Source organism: Trachypithecus francoisi, unplaced genomic scaffold (genome assembly GCF_009764315.1).
Source record: "Trachypithecus francoisi isolate TF-2019V2 unplaced genomic scaffold, Tfra_2.0 Lachesis_group2, whole genome shotgun sequence".
NCBI classification, from domain to species: domain Eukaryota; kingdom Metazoa; phylum Chordata; class Mammalia; order Primates; family Cercopithecidae; genus Trachypithecus; species Trachypithecus francoisi.
This window is the reverse complement of record NW_022681465.1, coordinates 138,192,176-138,208,213: the sequence shown is the minus strand read 5'-3', so window position 1 is coordinate 138,208,213 and position 16,038 is coordinate 138,192,176. Positions and strand designations below refer to the sequence as shown.

Sequence of the window (16,038 nt, the reverse complement as noted above, 5' to 3'; positions counted from 1 at the left end):
GGAGGAAAAGGATCCTTTGGAGGAAAAGGATCCTTTGGAGGAAAAGATAAGATGACTACTCATCAGAGGAAAACTCAGATCCATCTGTGTTAAATGGGCCTGAAACCCATACTTACTGCATGAATGTCCTCAAGTGTCAACAAGCCTTCTTCGGCTGGATTGGCTAACTTTTCTATGTGAGCTCCTAGAGGTTGGCTACTGGTCTTCATTAAATTATAAACATATTTTAAGCTCCTACTATAAGCTAACCACTGTGCTAGACACATTGCGTCAGAACCTAGACCCCAAACCTAGGTGTCAATCTTTATTTCCCCTATGCCATACTCCCATATATAATCCATCAGTAAGTCCTGTCTGCTGTGCCTTGAATAATATATCTATCCTCTCCCCACTGCCCAAACTATTTGTAATCCAATCACATCTCACTACTGTCCTACCATCCTCTCTCACCTGAAATATTCTAAGAGCCTACAAGATCTGAACACTGCCTCCCTCTTTGCCCTTATTTCCAACTGGCTTTTTTGCAGTTGCTGGAACATGCCAGTTGATTCCATTATTAGGGTCACTGTACTTGCTCAAGTTGTCTTTGCCTAGAATAATCATTTCCCAGATCTATACAGGTATGTTCTCATCCTTCAGGTCTCAGCTTTTATTTTTCTTTTTTAGTGACAGGATCTCACTCTGTCCCTCAGGCTAGAGTGTGGTGGCATGGTCATAGCTCACTACAACCTCGAACTCCCAGGTCCAAGCAATCCTCCCACCTCAGCCTCCCAAGTAGCTAGGGCTACGGGTACACACCATGATACCTGGCTAATTTGTTTTATGTCTTTGTAAAGACACGGTCTTTGTATGTTTCCCAGGCTGGTCTCGAACTCCTGGTCTCAATCAGTTCTTCCACTTCTGCCTCCCAAAGTGCTGGGATTACAGGTATGAGCCACCATGCCTGGCCTCAGTTTATATGTCAGCTCCTCACAGAAACCCTCCTTGACCATCCCAACCAGATAAAATAACACCTCCTTCCCAGCATCCTCTATTGGCTTTATTCTTCATAGCACTTCAGACTTCTGAATTTATATTACTTATAAGCAAAACTATTACAGTCTTTCTTGTACTTATTATGTTTTCATTATCAAGAACAATGCTTAGCACATATAGTAGAGGTTTAGTAAATCTTTGCTATAATGAATAAGAACCCAATTTCTACCCACAATCAGTGGATTCAGACAGAGTTGAAACAGCATTCTAGGTACCATAACAGAAAGGTTTAGAATATTCTGGGAGTAGAGAATAGGCTGCAGGCCAGTGTGAAGTAGGCAGCTGCAACGTTAATAAAAAGGGAAAAGATAACTCAGTCAAGTCAAAGATCACAGTATAGTCCAAGACCCAGGAAAAGGTTACACCAGGTTCCAGGGGCGAAGTTGTAAGAGATAAAGCTGGAGTCAAAGATTAGTTTTTACGTAATCCCAAGAAGTCACGAGTTCATCCTTTAAGCTACAGTTACCAAAGGCCTAACCTCCAAGACAGGACAGGGCAGGAGGTTTGCCATTTCAGTGGTACAATTAGATGAGAAGTGGTGCTTAAAGGACATACACAGACAAATCTAAGATGAATTCTGAGGGACCACACAAAAGGAAGGATGATATATAGGAAGATGGAGAAGAAAATGGAAAGATAGGAAGCAGCAAAAAATCTGACTTTGGGTTTTTTAGATTTGAGATTTCTGTAATATGTCCAGATGGTATGTCCAGCAGGCAATTAGAAATGTGGTTCTCAAGTACAGGAGAGAAGCCAAAATTGGAAAAACAAACAGGGTGGAGGGAAAGGTATACAGTATCTCATTCTCGTCTGAATTCCATTTATATGTTCAATAAATGTTTGTTGAATATGTGCTTTATCTTCCTAACTAGATTAAAATTATTCAAGATGTTCTCCACTTTTTGTGTACTATCGTAATACCTAGCATAGAATTAGGCACATACAGGAAGTATCTAATAAATCATTTTTGATGGACAGATTGGTTTTTATTTTAAAAAGTTATTTTAACGAAAAATTCTCCAAGAAGAATTAGCTTTGATTTTTGTTGGACAAAATTTTGATTTTTGTTTCTTTAAAAGACAATTGAGGCTGGGCGCAGTGGCTCACACCTGTAATCCCAGCACTTCGGGAGGCCAAGGTGGTGAATTGCTTGAGGTCAGGAGTTTGAGACCAGCCTGGGCAACATGGCAAAACCCTGTCTCTACCAAAAATGCAAAAATTAGCTGGGTGTGGTGGTGCGCACATGCGCACCTGTAATCCCAGCTACTAAGGAAGCTGAGGCACAAAGAATTGCTTGAACCCAGGAGGTGGAGGTTGCAGTGAGCCAAGATTGTGCCACTGCATTCCAGCCTGGGCAACAGAGCGAGAGTCCGTCTCAAAAAAGGACAATTGAGGCCAGGCGCGATGGCTCACACCTGTAATCCCAGCACTTTGGGAGGCCGAGGCAAGCGGATCACGAGATCAGGAGATCAAGACCATCCTGGCTAACACGATGAAACCCTGTCTCTACTAAAAATACAAAAAAAAAAAAAAAAAAAAAATTAGCCGGGCGTGGTGGCAGGCGCCTGTAGTCCCAGCTGCTCTGGAGGCTGAGGCAGGAGAATGGCGTGAACCTGGGAGGCGCAGCTTGCAGTGAGCCGAGATCGCGCCACTGCACTCCAGCCTGGGTGACAGAGCGAGACTCTGTCTCAAAAAAAAAAAGACAGCTGATACACTGCTGGTAGAAATGTAAAATGGTGTCAACACTGTGAAACACAGTTTGGTGGTTCCTCAAAAAGTTAAACACAGCACTGCTATATGACCTAGCAATTCTGCTTATACTCAAAGGACTAAAAACTGTAACTCAAACAGATATTTGTATACTAATGTTCATAACAACACTATTTACAATAGTCACAAGGTGAAAATCCAAGTGTCCATCAACAGATGAACAGATAAAGCACGGTATAACCATCAAATGGAATATTATTTGACTATTAAAAAGGAATTAAGTTCTGATACTCTTCATCTACAACACAGATGAACCTTAACACCATTATGTTAAGCAGAAGACAGACATGATGCAAACTAAAAAAAAAAAAAAGAAGAAAATAAAAAAGACCTGGATCTGAAAAAAAAAAAAAAAAAGACACAAAAGGACAAGTATTGAATGATTCCACCTATACAAAATATCTAGAAAAGGCAAAATGGGCCAGGCAGGGTGGCTCATGCTTATAATCCCAGCACTTTGGGAGGCTGAGGAGGGAGGATTGCTGGAGTCAAGGAGGTCAAGCTTGAAGTGAGCTATGATCATGCCACTGCACTCTAGTCCAGGTGACAGAACAACAACAATACACACACACACGCACAGAGAGAGAGAGAGAATAGGCATATAGAAAATAGAGTTTACTGGGTACTGGGGGAAGTGGTGAGTTACTGGTTACAGAGTTTCAATTTCAAGTTTTGGAAATAAACAGTAGTAATGGTTACATACCATTATACACGTACTTCATGCCACTGCATTGTACACTATATTAATATTAGATGGAGATTTCAGGGACAAAAACTTTACAAAATGCAAACTAATCAGTCCTCAAGTTCATTTCCTGACACCTCCACCAAAAGAAATAAATAAAAAAAGTCTATACTAATTTCTAGTGACAGAAAGTAAATCAGTGGTTATTTTGGGATAGGAAGTAAAGAAGGGTAGGAGGGAGAGATTACAAAGGGGCATGAGGAGATTTTGGGGATTGATGGATATGTTCACTATCTTGATTGTGGTGACAGTTTTTTATATATACAGAGAGAGTACCTTTTAAATATGTACAGCTTATTGTATGTCAGTTACACTACAATAAAGCTATAAACATAGCTTTTTAAAAAATAAGATAATTTTTATCTGAAGGGGAAAACAGTCGCTTGAATATAACCTGTTACATAATTTTCTTTTTCTTTTCTTTAAGAGACACAGTCTCACTCTGTTGCTAAGACTGCAGTACAGTGGCCATTTATAGGCGCGATCATAGTTCACTGCTGCCTTGAACTCCTGGCCTCAAGTGATCCCCCACTTCAGCTTCCAGGTTAGCTGGTATTACAAACACACACCGCTGTGCCCAACTAAGTCATTTTGTTTTCAATTGCAGTTTCTATTTCAATTCCTAAGAAATCATCACTGAATGTTCCAACACTCTGGATACACAGCCTTGGGAAATGTATTTCTTACGTCCCCAAACACATACAACTAACTTTGGGAGGAAGTACCTAAGCAATGTTTTATTTCTTTTTGTAATATTTTTCTAAAAACAGTTATATTTAGTCTTAAAATATGACAGCTTCATTGGATATATTTGATGACATATTAATCACATACAGGTTGAGTATCCCTAATCCAAAAATCCAAAATCCGAAATGCACCAAAATCTGAAACTTTTGAGCACCAACATGATGCTCAAAAGAAATGCTCACTGGAGCAATTTGGATTTCCAGATTAGAGATGCTCAACTAGTAAGTATAAAGCAAATATCAAAAAAAAAAAAAAAAAAAAATCAGAAATCGGAAACACTGCCAGTCCCAAGCATTTCAGATAAGGGATACTCAACCTGCACTGGGATTTTCCTAAGAAGCCTAGGCCATTTAAAACTGAACTTCACAACCTGTTGTGAATATGGTGTGGTATGCGTGTTTGTTTATGTGTGTTTAAGTAACTGCTTTTAACACATAACACAATCTAAAACCACAGGCAGTGAGGGTCAGTAGAAAAATTAACCTGTTGTCAGGAGCCCACTCCAGGCAGTCATAACCCTCTGTCCCAACCATGAGATAGTTCAAACTAAATGATCAAATCATTAAGTGGCAGTTTTCCTGAATTACAGGTCTTTAGAGCTAGACAGAGATCAAGAAATCCAACCGCCATGATTTTTTGGTAAGAAATAAGGGTTCAGCTGGGTACCGGTGGTTTACAGCTATAATCTCAGCACTTAGGGAGGCCGAGGCAGGCGGATCACTTGAGCTCAGGAGTCCAAGACCAGCCTGGCCCACATGGTGAAACTCCGTCTTTACTAAAAATCCAAAAATTAGCCAGGCATGGTAGCACATGCCTATAATCCCTGCTATTTGGGAGGCTGAGGCACGAGAATCACTTGAACCCAGGAGACGGAGGTTGCAGTGAGGTGAGATTGCGCCACTGCACTCTAGCTTAGGCGACAGACAAGACTCTGCCTCAAAAAATAAAATAAAATAAAATAAAGGTTCAGATTAGTGAAATCGTTTGCTACTTAAAGGCAGAGATGGATCCAGAACCCAAGTATCCTGACTCCTAACCTTTCTCCTCTAATGGATTGCCTATGCCAGTCTCTGTAAGTATATATACATCAGATAATTACAGGAAAACTAGAGTCAACCTAATAACAACTTAAAGATCTCAAGTTTCTGGAAAACCTGAAGTCTTAACATTGACCCGACATTAATGTGAACAAGTCAACAACCAAAGTCTCCTCTCTTATATGGAAAAATCTCAAACTAGGCTGGTAAGAACTACAGTGTAAGAAAAAAATATATATATACACATATATATATTTCAATAAAAATAAACAAACTAGACTAGAATATGTAGTTTGGAAATAATTTTCCAGTACTTCACACGACTTTTCTTTTCTTTTTTTTTTTGAGATGGAGTCCACTCTGTTCCCCAGGTTGGAGTGCCGTGGTGCGATCTCAGCTCACTGCAACCTCCACCTCCCAGGTTCAAGCGATTCTCCTGACTCAGCCTCCCGAGTAGCTGGGATTACAGGCACATGCCACCACACCTGGCTAATTTTTTATATTTTTAGTAGAGGCGGGGTTTCACCATGTTGGCCAGGCTGGTCTTGAACTCTGATCCCCAGTGATCCGCCCACCTTGGCCTCCCAAAGTGCTGGCATTACAGGCATGAGTCATCGCACCTGGCCACACGCAGCTTGTAAGCAGGGGAATCATGACTTGAACCTATACTGTTACTTGATTGCTTATTTTGAAGCTGTTTTTAAATCTTCAGAAAAATTGACAGAATGATACATGAAACACTTACACACTAACAATTCACCTATTTAGCAATTTTATAATTCATAAGATGCTAACGCACTCTCTCTCCATACTTACATGGGTTTTGTTGTTGTTTCTGAACTATTTGAAAGCTGCAGGCATAGTTCAGCCTTAAACACTTTATTGAACCTACATTTTTTTATTTTTTAAAAGTTTTATTTTGAAATAACTGTAGACTTACAGAAAAGTTGCAAAAATAGTACACAGTTCCTGTATAATGGTTACTCAGTTTCCTCTAATATTGAACCTACATTTATTTTTCATTTTTTTGAGATGGGGTCTCACTCTGTCACCCAGGCTGGAGTGCAGTGGCATGATCTTGGCTCACTGCAACCTCCATCTCCCAGGTTCAAGCAATCCTCCCACCTCAGCCTCCTGAGTAGCTGGGACCACAAGTGCATGCCACCGTGCCCAGCTATTTTTTTGTATTTTTTGTAGAGACACGTTTTCACCATGTTGTCCAGGCTGACTTGAACTCCTGAGCTCAAGTGATCTGCCTGCCACGGCCTCCCAAATTGCTAGGATTACAGGCGTGAGCCACGGTGCCCAGCCTGAACCTACATTTTTAAAGCACTATGCCTCTTCTTCAAAAGACGCATTCATTAGCAAGATGAGGTCAACCATTTCGATATGCTCCCCAAAAATCTGCACTGGCTCCCTATCTCCTACCAAATATGGTCTAAAAACGTTGGTGTACGATTCTATGAATGAGCCTGAAACCGCTACTGTTTTGCTTCCTCCCATGCAGCCCTAATGTTCCAATCACCAGTCCTTGAAAATATTAAGCAGCCTTTGCCCTCAGGGCCTTGGCTCACGTTGCCCAGCCTCAAATGACACCTTATAAATTAGTCCCTTCCTAGATACAATATATAAAATAGAAGCCAGGCACAGTGGTTCATGTCTGTAATCCCAGTGCTTTGGGAGGCCAAGGCAGGAAGATCACTTTGAGGCCAGGGGTTTGAGGCCAGCCTGGGCAACATAGCAAGGCCTCATCTGTACCAAAAAAAAAAAAAAAAAAGTTAAAGATATAAAATAGCCCGCCGGGTGCAGGGGCTCATGCCTGTAATCCCAGCACTTTGGGGGGCCGAGGCAGGTGGATCATCTGAGGCTAGGAGTTAGAGACCAGCCTGGCCAACATGGTGGAACCCCGTCTCTACAAAAAAAACCCAAAAAATTAGGCCAGGTGCGGTGACTTATGCTTGTAATCCCAGTACTTTGAGAGGTGGAGGTGGGTGGACCACAAGGTCAAGAGATTGAGATCATCCTGGCCAACATGGTGAAACCTCCTCTCTACTAAAAATAGAAAAATTAGCTGCACATGGTGGCACATGCCTGTGGTCCCAGCTACTTGGGAGGCTGAGGCAGGAGTATCGCTTGAACCCGGGAGGCAGAGATTCCAGTGAGCCAAGATTGCGCCACTGCACTCCAACCCGGAGACACAGCGAGACTCTGTCTCAAAAAAAAAAAAAAAGAAATACAAAAAATTAGCCAGGCATGGTGTCGTGTGCCTGTAATCCCAGCTACTGGGGAGGCTGACACAGCAGAATCACTTGAACCCAGGAGGTAGAGGTTGCAGTGAGCCAAGATCGTGCCACCACACTCCAGCCTGGGCAACAAGAGTGAAACTCTGTCTCAATAAATAAATAAATATACATACATATATATATATATGCACCACTGCCATTACTGCCATTTCCATGTCTTCCTCCTGGGCCCAGCCCTGCCTTGCACTCCTATGCCCTTTGCTTTTTCTCCATAGCTCTTCTCACCATTACATACTACACATTGTTAATTGTCTTTCTCATGAGGGCAATGACTTGCTCTGTTTTGTTCAAAGCTGTATTCTCAGTGTCTTGAACATGCCTTGCACCTTATAAACGCTTAGCAAGTATCTGTTGAGTGAATTAGAATTTAACAGCTACATGATAAGGAAAAAGGAGTTACTGTCCCCTTTCTCACTTAACTCTCCAACCCCACTCTTCTATCCCCCACATGCCAAAACCAAACTTACGTCAAGAAATTACAGCTTGTCAAGCATCTGCCTGGGGGTTTATGTTCTCTAAAACTGTGATTACCCTTCTGTCAATCATGGGGAAAAAATAAAAAAATAAAAGTGTGGACAGGACACAGTGGCTCATGCCTGTAATCCCAGCACTTCAGGAGGCCAAGACAGGAGGATTGCTTGAGCTCAGGAATTTGAAACCTGACTAGGCAATGTGGTGGAACACCATCTGTACAAAAACTACAAAAACTAGCCAGGTATGGTAGCGTGCACCTGTGGTCCCAGCTACCCGGGAGGCTGAGATGGAAGGATTGTTTGAACCCACAAAGTCAATGTTGCAGTGAGCCTAGATTGTGCCCCTGCACTTCTAGCCTGGATGACAAAGTGAGACCTGGTCTCCAAAAAAAAAAAGCCAAATCAGAAATATATAAAAAGTGTAATTAATGTTTTTTTCCCCTCAAAAATTACCTCTAGCCCAGAGTATGTTCATCTCTAGATCTTCCCCTAGGAGGCAGCACATTACAGTACAATAACTTTCAAATACAGAGAGCTGTTAGCTTCTTAGGACCACCCCTGCAAATCCAGGATGAGATCCAGGGCTCCGCACCCTAGATGACGCTGAACCAGTGAGCTTAGGACCACACTTGGACAATCACTGGATGTATTCTGGAAGTCAAACAGATCTCTGTTCAGATCCCAGCTATACTGTTCAGCAGTTATATGGCACTGGGTAAAACTTCACTTTACTCAGCATCAATTTCTGACCTGTAAAATGGGGTAACATTACCTAACTTGCTGGTTTGTAAGGCTAACACAACTACCTACACAGTGCCTGGCACATAGCATTTACTCAATAAACGATAGCTATTAGTCTCTGTCCCTTGTTATCTCCTGCCTTGAGATTCCTGTTTGTTTTTAAAGGGTTCATTCCTTTCCAACAGCTTTGGCCCTCCCATTTCTTATTGATTCAATTTTCAAAAACAAAAAGTTCTGCTTAATCTAGTATTGCATATCATATTAGTTGTAGATTTCACATAAAGAACTGTTGGGGATAAGGAGAAAAAACAGGTTACCTAGAATGGGTGCCGAAAGGCAATTTAAGTTCTGAACATTTCTAACTCACTGTGGTCCCCAATCTGTGTAGGGAAGGAGCCCAGCCTGATAGTCTATGAGTTTGGAGAGCTGGGTACAAGTTCTAGCTCTGCAAAAGACTTGCTGTGTAATTTTAGGCAAGGCTCTGGGCCCTCTCTGTCTTCTCAGTGTTTCCATCCATCCAGTGAAATAATTCCAACTTAGTGTATGAATCAGAAAGAACAGGTCCTGATTTTGCACATAATCGGGTGTGTGATTTTTTTTTTTTTTTTTTTTTTTTTGAGATGGAGTTTCGCTCATGTTGCTCAAGCTGTAGTGCAATGGCACAACGCAACCTCCACCTCCCAGGTTCAAGCGATTCTCCTGCCTCAGCTTCCTGAGTAGCTGGGATTACAGACATGCACCACCACGCCCGGTTAATTTTGTATTTTTAGTAGAGATGGGGGTTTCTCCAATGTTGCCCAGGCTAGTTTCAAACTCCTGAGCTCAAGCAATTCTCCCGCCTCGGCCTCCCAACGTGCTGGGATTACAGGTGTGAGCCACCACGCCCGGCGGGTGTGTGATTTTTAATAACCAAGATAACCAAGCCGTCTCGTCCGTCCCGGCCTGTTTCCCCATCTGTCCGAGGTGGCGGTGGCTCCTATCTCCTAGATCCCGATTCCAGATATCTAGGTTCGAGACGGATCAACGACGACTGGAAAAGCAGCGGAGTGCGTGGCACCCGGCGAGATATGGGATGGAGGGTGGGTGGGCAGCCGCCGGCCGGAGGGGCGGGCCCGGATCCCAGGGGTGCAGCGCCACTCGCCCGGCCCCGGACCACCCGGGAAATAACCAGACGCATGTCCCGCTCCACGGCGGCGACCCCTGATCTAGGATTCTACCGCGCGGGGACCCAGGCAGAATGACTCTGGGAGGGGCCCGCTGACCGCGTGGCGGCCAGCACCACTCCCTCCCTCTTCCCTAGTGTGCTTCACTATTCTCACCTCTCGGGGCCCGGCCGCCCCACGCAACCAGGCGCCGCAGCACGCGTCTTCCACCGTTGCAGGACTGAAGTGGACACCGCGGCGCCGATAGAGCTAGACCTGCCCGTCCCTTTCCCCGCCCATCGCTCAGACTCCTGAGGAGGCGGGGTCCGGCTGGCGGGACCTACGGGCGCGGCAAGGACGCACCGGCGAAGAGGTGCCGGATGCGGAGCCAGTGCAAACGCCCGCGGCCGAGGCCGTCACGTAGTTATGCCGAACGAGCGACGCTACCACCAGCCAATAACTCAGCGAAGACCGGGGAGGGTGCCGCCCTCTGACTACTCTCCTCCTCGCGATTTGCTGCCCTGGACAGAAGAGCCCAAGCTTGCACGGATTCTTAGGAAGGTTCCGCCCCTGCCTTTGTGGCGTTAACTCCTCCGCGGAGAGAGCGGATGACCGGCCTCGGCGGCTAGCTTGTGGCCAGTGTGAAATAGCAGAAGAGGTGCGGAAGCACTCTGCCCATAGTTTTGAAGGGCTCAGTGTTTGCGATCGGCCATGTCTTTATCCAGTACTTCTTGGGACCCTGTTCCCTCCCACCCGCCTTTGTAGAAGGGGAAATTGAGGCCCCGAACGGGAAAAGGTCTCCTAGAATGTTAGAGGCTCTTGTCCCACTATAACTCATTTCCCATCAAAGATTCCAGTAACCAGAAGACTAAAATGTAAATTAAAAGGCCAGGCGCAGTGGCTCACGCTTGTAATCCCAGCACTTTGGGGGGCCGAGTAGGGAGGATCGCTTGAACCCAGGGGTTCGAGACCAACCTGGGCAGTATAGCGGAACCTTGTCTCTATAAAAATTAAAATGTAATTGTAGTTTTTGCTAAAATCCTTAGTGGGTTTCATGGCATTTGTAGGTAAAATCAAACCCTCCGCATGCCCTCAAGTTACTGTGTGCTTCGGGCACTCATTTCTGCCCCCCTCCCTCGCTAATTTCCACCCATACTGGCCCCCTTTGCTCGCCAGGCTTGTTCTCTTTAGGGACCTAAACACTGGTTCTGGCTAGCTGATTTCTTCTGGTCTCTCAGGTCTCACCCAAAACACCAGCCCTCTCCACAGCGAGGCCGTCCCTGACCACCCTGTGTAAACTAGCCGGTCAGTCACATCCTTTCAGGTCATCTTGATATAATGATCTGCCTCGAACTGGCCACTGTTGAGTATGTATTAATTTGTTTGTTCCTCACCTTGTTTGTAGCTTGCACGGGCCCACCAGATGAGGGTGAAGGAGGGCCTGTGAAGGAAGCATGATAAATTTCCTTTCCTTCCCTTTCCGGTGAACGTCTTCACAGTCATTTCTTATCTAGAGATGATCCCCAGGTTTCTGTTACCCATCAGATTCAGAGTTTCCAAAAAGTCATCAGCTGTCTTGGGAATCAGAACAGGAACACCTGGGTTCTACTCCTGATGCTGCCCCTTGTGGCTGAGGACAAATCATTTCACCTCAATGGACATTGATGTTTTCACCTTTCAAAGCCAGACGTGGTAGCATGTGCCTGTAGTCCCAGTTGCTCGGGAGGCTGGGGTGGGACGACAGCTTGAGCCCTGTAGGCAGAGGTTGCAGTGAGCCGAGATCGTGCCACTGCACTCCAGCCTGGGTGACAGAGTGAGATCCCATCTCAAAAACAAACAAACAAAAAACACCAGACCTGTCAAATTTAATACTGCCTATCATTCTTTGATTTTATTTCACACATATTCATCTGCATTACAGATAAAGAAATTGGAGCTCAGAATATTATTACTTACCAAGTTTATTCAGCTAACAAGCGGTGGATTTTGAGATGGGATGGAGGTGGATTTTTGACCTGGGAGCTGTGACATGCCAGCACCCAAGAACATGTAGCTGTAGCCCGGGGCCAGGAGAAGCTCCTAGTAAAGAAACTTTAGGTTGGCCATTGGTGCCTCTGCCTCGTAGTTCAGCATCCCTGGCTGCTGTTTACTGTTGTGGTCCCTCCCTGCCCTCCACACACACATCCCAAGGGGCTCCATGCAGCCAGACTTTGGTCTGCCGTGCTACCTTCCCTTCACTGATGTTCCAGTGCTCCACAGCAGGAATCAAACGCAGGGGGTGGAGGGGTGGGTGGGGGGAACAATAACCAAAACCCTGCTACTGGAAAGCTGGCCAATAATTAGCTTCTCCTTGATGACATCGCGTCAGCAGCACTTGGATCTCTTTACCCCTAGCTTGGGCATTTTTTCCCTCCTGTTGGTCTCAGGGTTCATAGAGGTGACTGGCAGCCGGAGGGCCACATTTTATAGCCATTATCCTTCCCAAACAGCTTTTCCAAAGCGTAACTAATGATGTATGCACTGGGAGCATGGTGGGCCAGCAAAGAGGTCATTTCAGGTTGGGGCCACTTCAGGATTTACCTCCTCAGCATTTCCTGACCACCTACTCTTCCCAGGTGGGACAAGTCACTTCCTCTGAGGCCCCACTGGACCTTGAACTCCCACTGGACTCCCACTATTCAATGAGCTATTCCTAGTGTGCTATTCAGGCTTCATTTTCACTGCTATAAGTGTTTTTTTTTTTTTTTGAGACAGGGTCTTGCTCTGTCACCCAGGTTGGAGTACAGTGGTGCAATTATAGATCCCTGTAACCTCAAACTCCTGGGCTCAAGTGATCCTCCCCGCTTAGCCTCCTGAGTAGCTAGAACCACAGCCAACCACCACACCCAGCTAATTTTTAAATTTTTTTTATAGAAATGGGGGTCTCCCTATGTTACCCAGCCTGGTCTCAAACTCCTGGCCTGAAGTTATCCTCCTGCCTTGGCCTCCCAAAATATCAGGCATGAGCCACCATGCCTGGGCCATTTTACTTTTTTACAAAACATTTTGTAAAATGTTAGCTCCAAATTGTTCTTGGAAATAGGTAACACAAAGTAAACAAATTAAAAAGGTCAAGGGTTTACAGTAAAAAGTAAATCTTCCTCATAGCCTATTCTTACCCCGGTGTACCTTTCTAGAGGCAAGCACAGCACCCGTTTTCCTATGTTGCTTTCCAGATTTATTCTATACCAGCAGTTCTCAGTTCTGTACAAGGTCAGGAGTTCGTGACCAGCCTGGCCAACATGGTGAAATCCTGTCTCTACTAAAAATACAAAAAATTAGCCGGGCGTGGCGGCGGGTGCCTGTAATCTCAGCTGCTCACAAGGCTGAGGCAGGAGAATCGCTTGAACCCAGGAGGTGGAGGTTGCAGTGAGCTGAGACCGCACCATCGTACTTCAGCCTGGGCAACAAAAGCGAAACTCTGTCTCAAAAAGAGTCTCTTGGGGAACTTTTTAAAAAAATGGTAAGGTTTAGGTCCCACCACCAGATATAATTTTATTGGTGTTGAGTGGACTCAGACATTGATAGCTTTTTTTTTTTTTTTTTTTTGAGACGGAGTCTCACTCTGTCGCCCAGGCTGGAGTGTAGTGGCCGGATCTCAGCTCACTGCAAGCTCCGCCTCCCGGGTTTACGCCATTCTCCTGCCTCAGCCTCCCGGGTAAGCTGGGACTATAGGCGCCTGCCACCTCGCCCGGCTAGTTTTTTGTATTTTTTAGTAGAGACGAGGTTTCACCATGTTAGCCAGGATGGTCTCGATCTCCTGACCTCATGATCCGCCCGTCTCGGCCTCCCAAAGTGCTGGGATTACAGGCTTGAGTCACCGCGCCCGGCCCATTGATAGCTTTTAAAAGCCTGCCATGCAGCCATGAAAAAGAACAAAATCATGTCCTTTGCAGCAATATGGGTGGAGCTGAAGGCAATTATCCTAAGCAAAATAACTGAGAAACAGAAAACCAAACACACACGTTCTCACTTATAAGTGGGAACTAAGCAATGGGTACACATGGTCATAAAGATGGAAATTACAGATACTGGAGACTCCAAAAGAGGAGCACAAGGGTTGAAAAATTACCTGTCAGGGCTGGGTGCGCTGGCTCATGCCTGTAATCCCAGCACTTTGGGAGGCCAAGGCGGGTGGATCACCTGATGTCAAGAGTTTGAGACCAGCCTGGCCAATATGGTGAAACCTCGACTCTACTAAAAATACAAAAATTAGCCAGGCATGGTGATGGCCATCTGTAATCCCAGCTACTCAGGAGGCCGAGGCAGGAAAATCACTTGAACCCAAGGGGCGGAGGTTACAGTGAGCCTAGATCGTGCCACTTCACTCCAGTCTGGGCTAAAGAGCAAAACTCTGTCTCAAAAAAACCAGAAAGAAACAGAAAAAACTGCCTGTTGGGTACAATGTTCACCATTTGGGTATTTGGGTATTGGGTACGCTAGAAACCCAGTTCCCTTCAGTATGTGTATACCCATGTAACAAACAAGCACATGTACACCCTGAATCTAAAATAAAAATAAATTTTATTTTATTTTATTTTTTTTTAAAGTGCCCAAAGAAAAGTATAATCAAAGCAAAAGTCTTTCCAATCCACGTAGACCAAATACAGAAACCATAATGGACTAGGTCAACATGTAACTACATTAAAATACATCATTTACGTCAAAATAGCACTAAGTGGCAAACTACAAACTAGGGAAATTATTAGCAAAATACATGACTAAGAGAAACCCATCAAGAATTCTTACAAATTAGTAAGAAAAAGACAAACATCTCAATGGCAAAAGCCTCATCAGATAAGTCATTTACAAAATACAAATGAGATCAAAATTAATCAAGAAAATCTTAGGCCAGGCCTGGTGGCTCATGCCTTTAATACCAGCACTTTGGGAGGCCGACACAGGTGGATCACTACAGGTCAGGAGTTCAAGACCAGCCTGGCCAACAAGTTAAAACCCCATCTCTACTAAAAATATAAAAATTAGATGGGAGTTGTGGCACCCACCTGTAATCCCAGCTACTCGGGAGGGTGAGGCAGGAGAATCACTTGAACCTGGGAGGCAGAGGTCGTGTTGATATCGCGACACAGCACTCCAGCCTGACTGGAGGTTGCAGTGAGCCGAGATTATGCCACTGCACTCCAGCGAGACTCTGTCTCCAAAAAAAAAAAAAAAAGGAAAAGAAAATTTTAGACATGCCAGGTTTTGCCTGTAAAAATGGCAAAGAGGAGAGAAGGTAGAACACAGCTAATGTTGGGAAGGATATAAACGGTACTATGAAAGACACCTGGCAAAAATATACATTGGCACAAAGTTTTTCTTGGCAACACAATATACACCCTTTGATCTTACACATTTTTGAGTTTATTCTCGAAAAATAAAAATGTATAAAGATCTAGTTGGACTACTGTGGTAAGAATAGGCTAAATAATTTATAGTAAATCCATTTAATATTATGTATACATTAATGTTGAAATATTTGACATGGAAAGATATTCACCACTTACATTCAAAAAATGGCTTAAGTGGAGGATAAAAACAGTATAATCAGGATGAACAAGTAAAATAAAATGTGTACTGAGAGTGGACTGAGAAAGTCTACGAAGATATACAGCAAAGCATGATCAACCTTCTCCTTTTTGCTTACTTATAATTCTACGATGTGTGCATATTGCCTGTTTGTTTTTAATAGTTCTTTGACTTAATTTATACAGTTCTATGATCTTATTATCAGTTCCTTGATTTTACCTGAGTCCTAGAGTTCTTAGCTGTTTTTAGTATCCTTTACCTTAAACCTCTGTCTCCACTAATTTCCTGGCAATTCAGTAAAAATTACATTAAGGTAATAATTCTCTGAACTAATTTTATAGACAAATAGATAAAATTTGTATCTTTAGGGAAATTGCAATAGATAATTCCTGCATTTCTACAATGTGCATATATTACCTGTATATTGTTTGTTTTCAATAGGAGTCCATGGAATTTGAAATCAGTAGAGAAATCCTC

The 16,038-nt window shown here is 44.0% G+C and overlaps 1 protein-coding gene across 1 annotated transcript in view; it reads right to left on the bottom strand.

Annotated features, from left to right (window-relative positions):
- SLC26A2 (solute carrier family 26 member 2) overlaps positions 1 to 10,432 on the bottom strand; it is a 28,753-nt gene extending 18,321 nt beyond the window's left edge. The window contains exon 1 of the mRNA XM_033180555.1: positions 10,171 to 10,432. The gene's annotated coding sequence lies outside the window, so the exon portion shown is untranslated. The remainder of the gene's footprint in view (positions 1 to 10,170) is intronic.
- Positions 10,433 to 16,038: the final 5,606 nt, after the last annotated feature.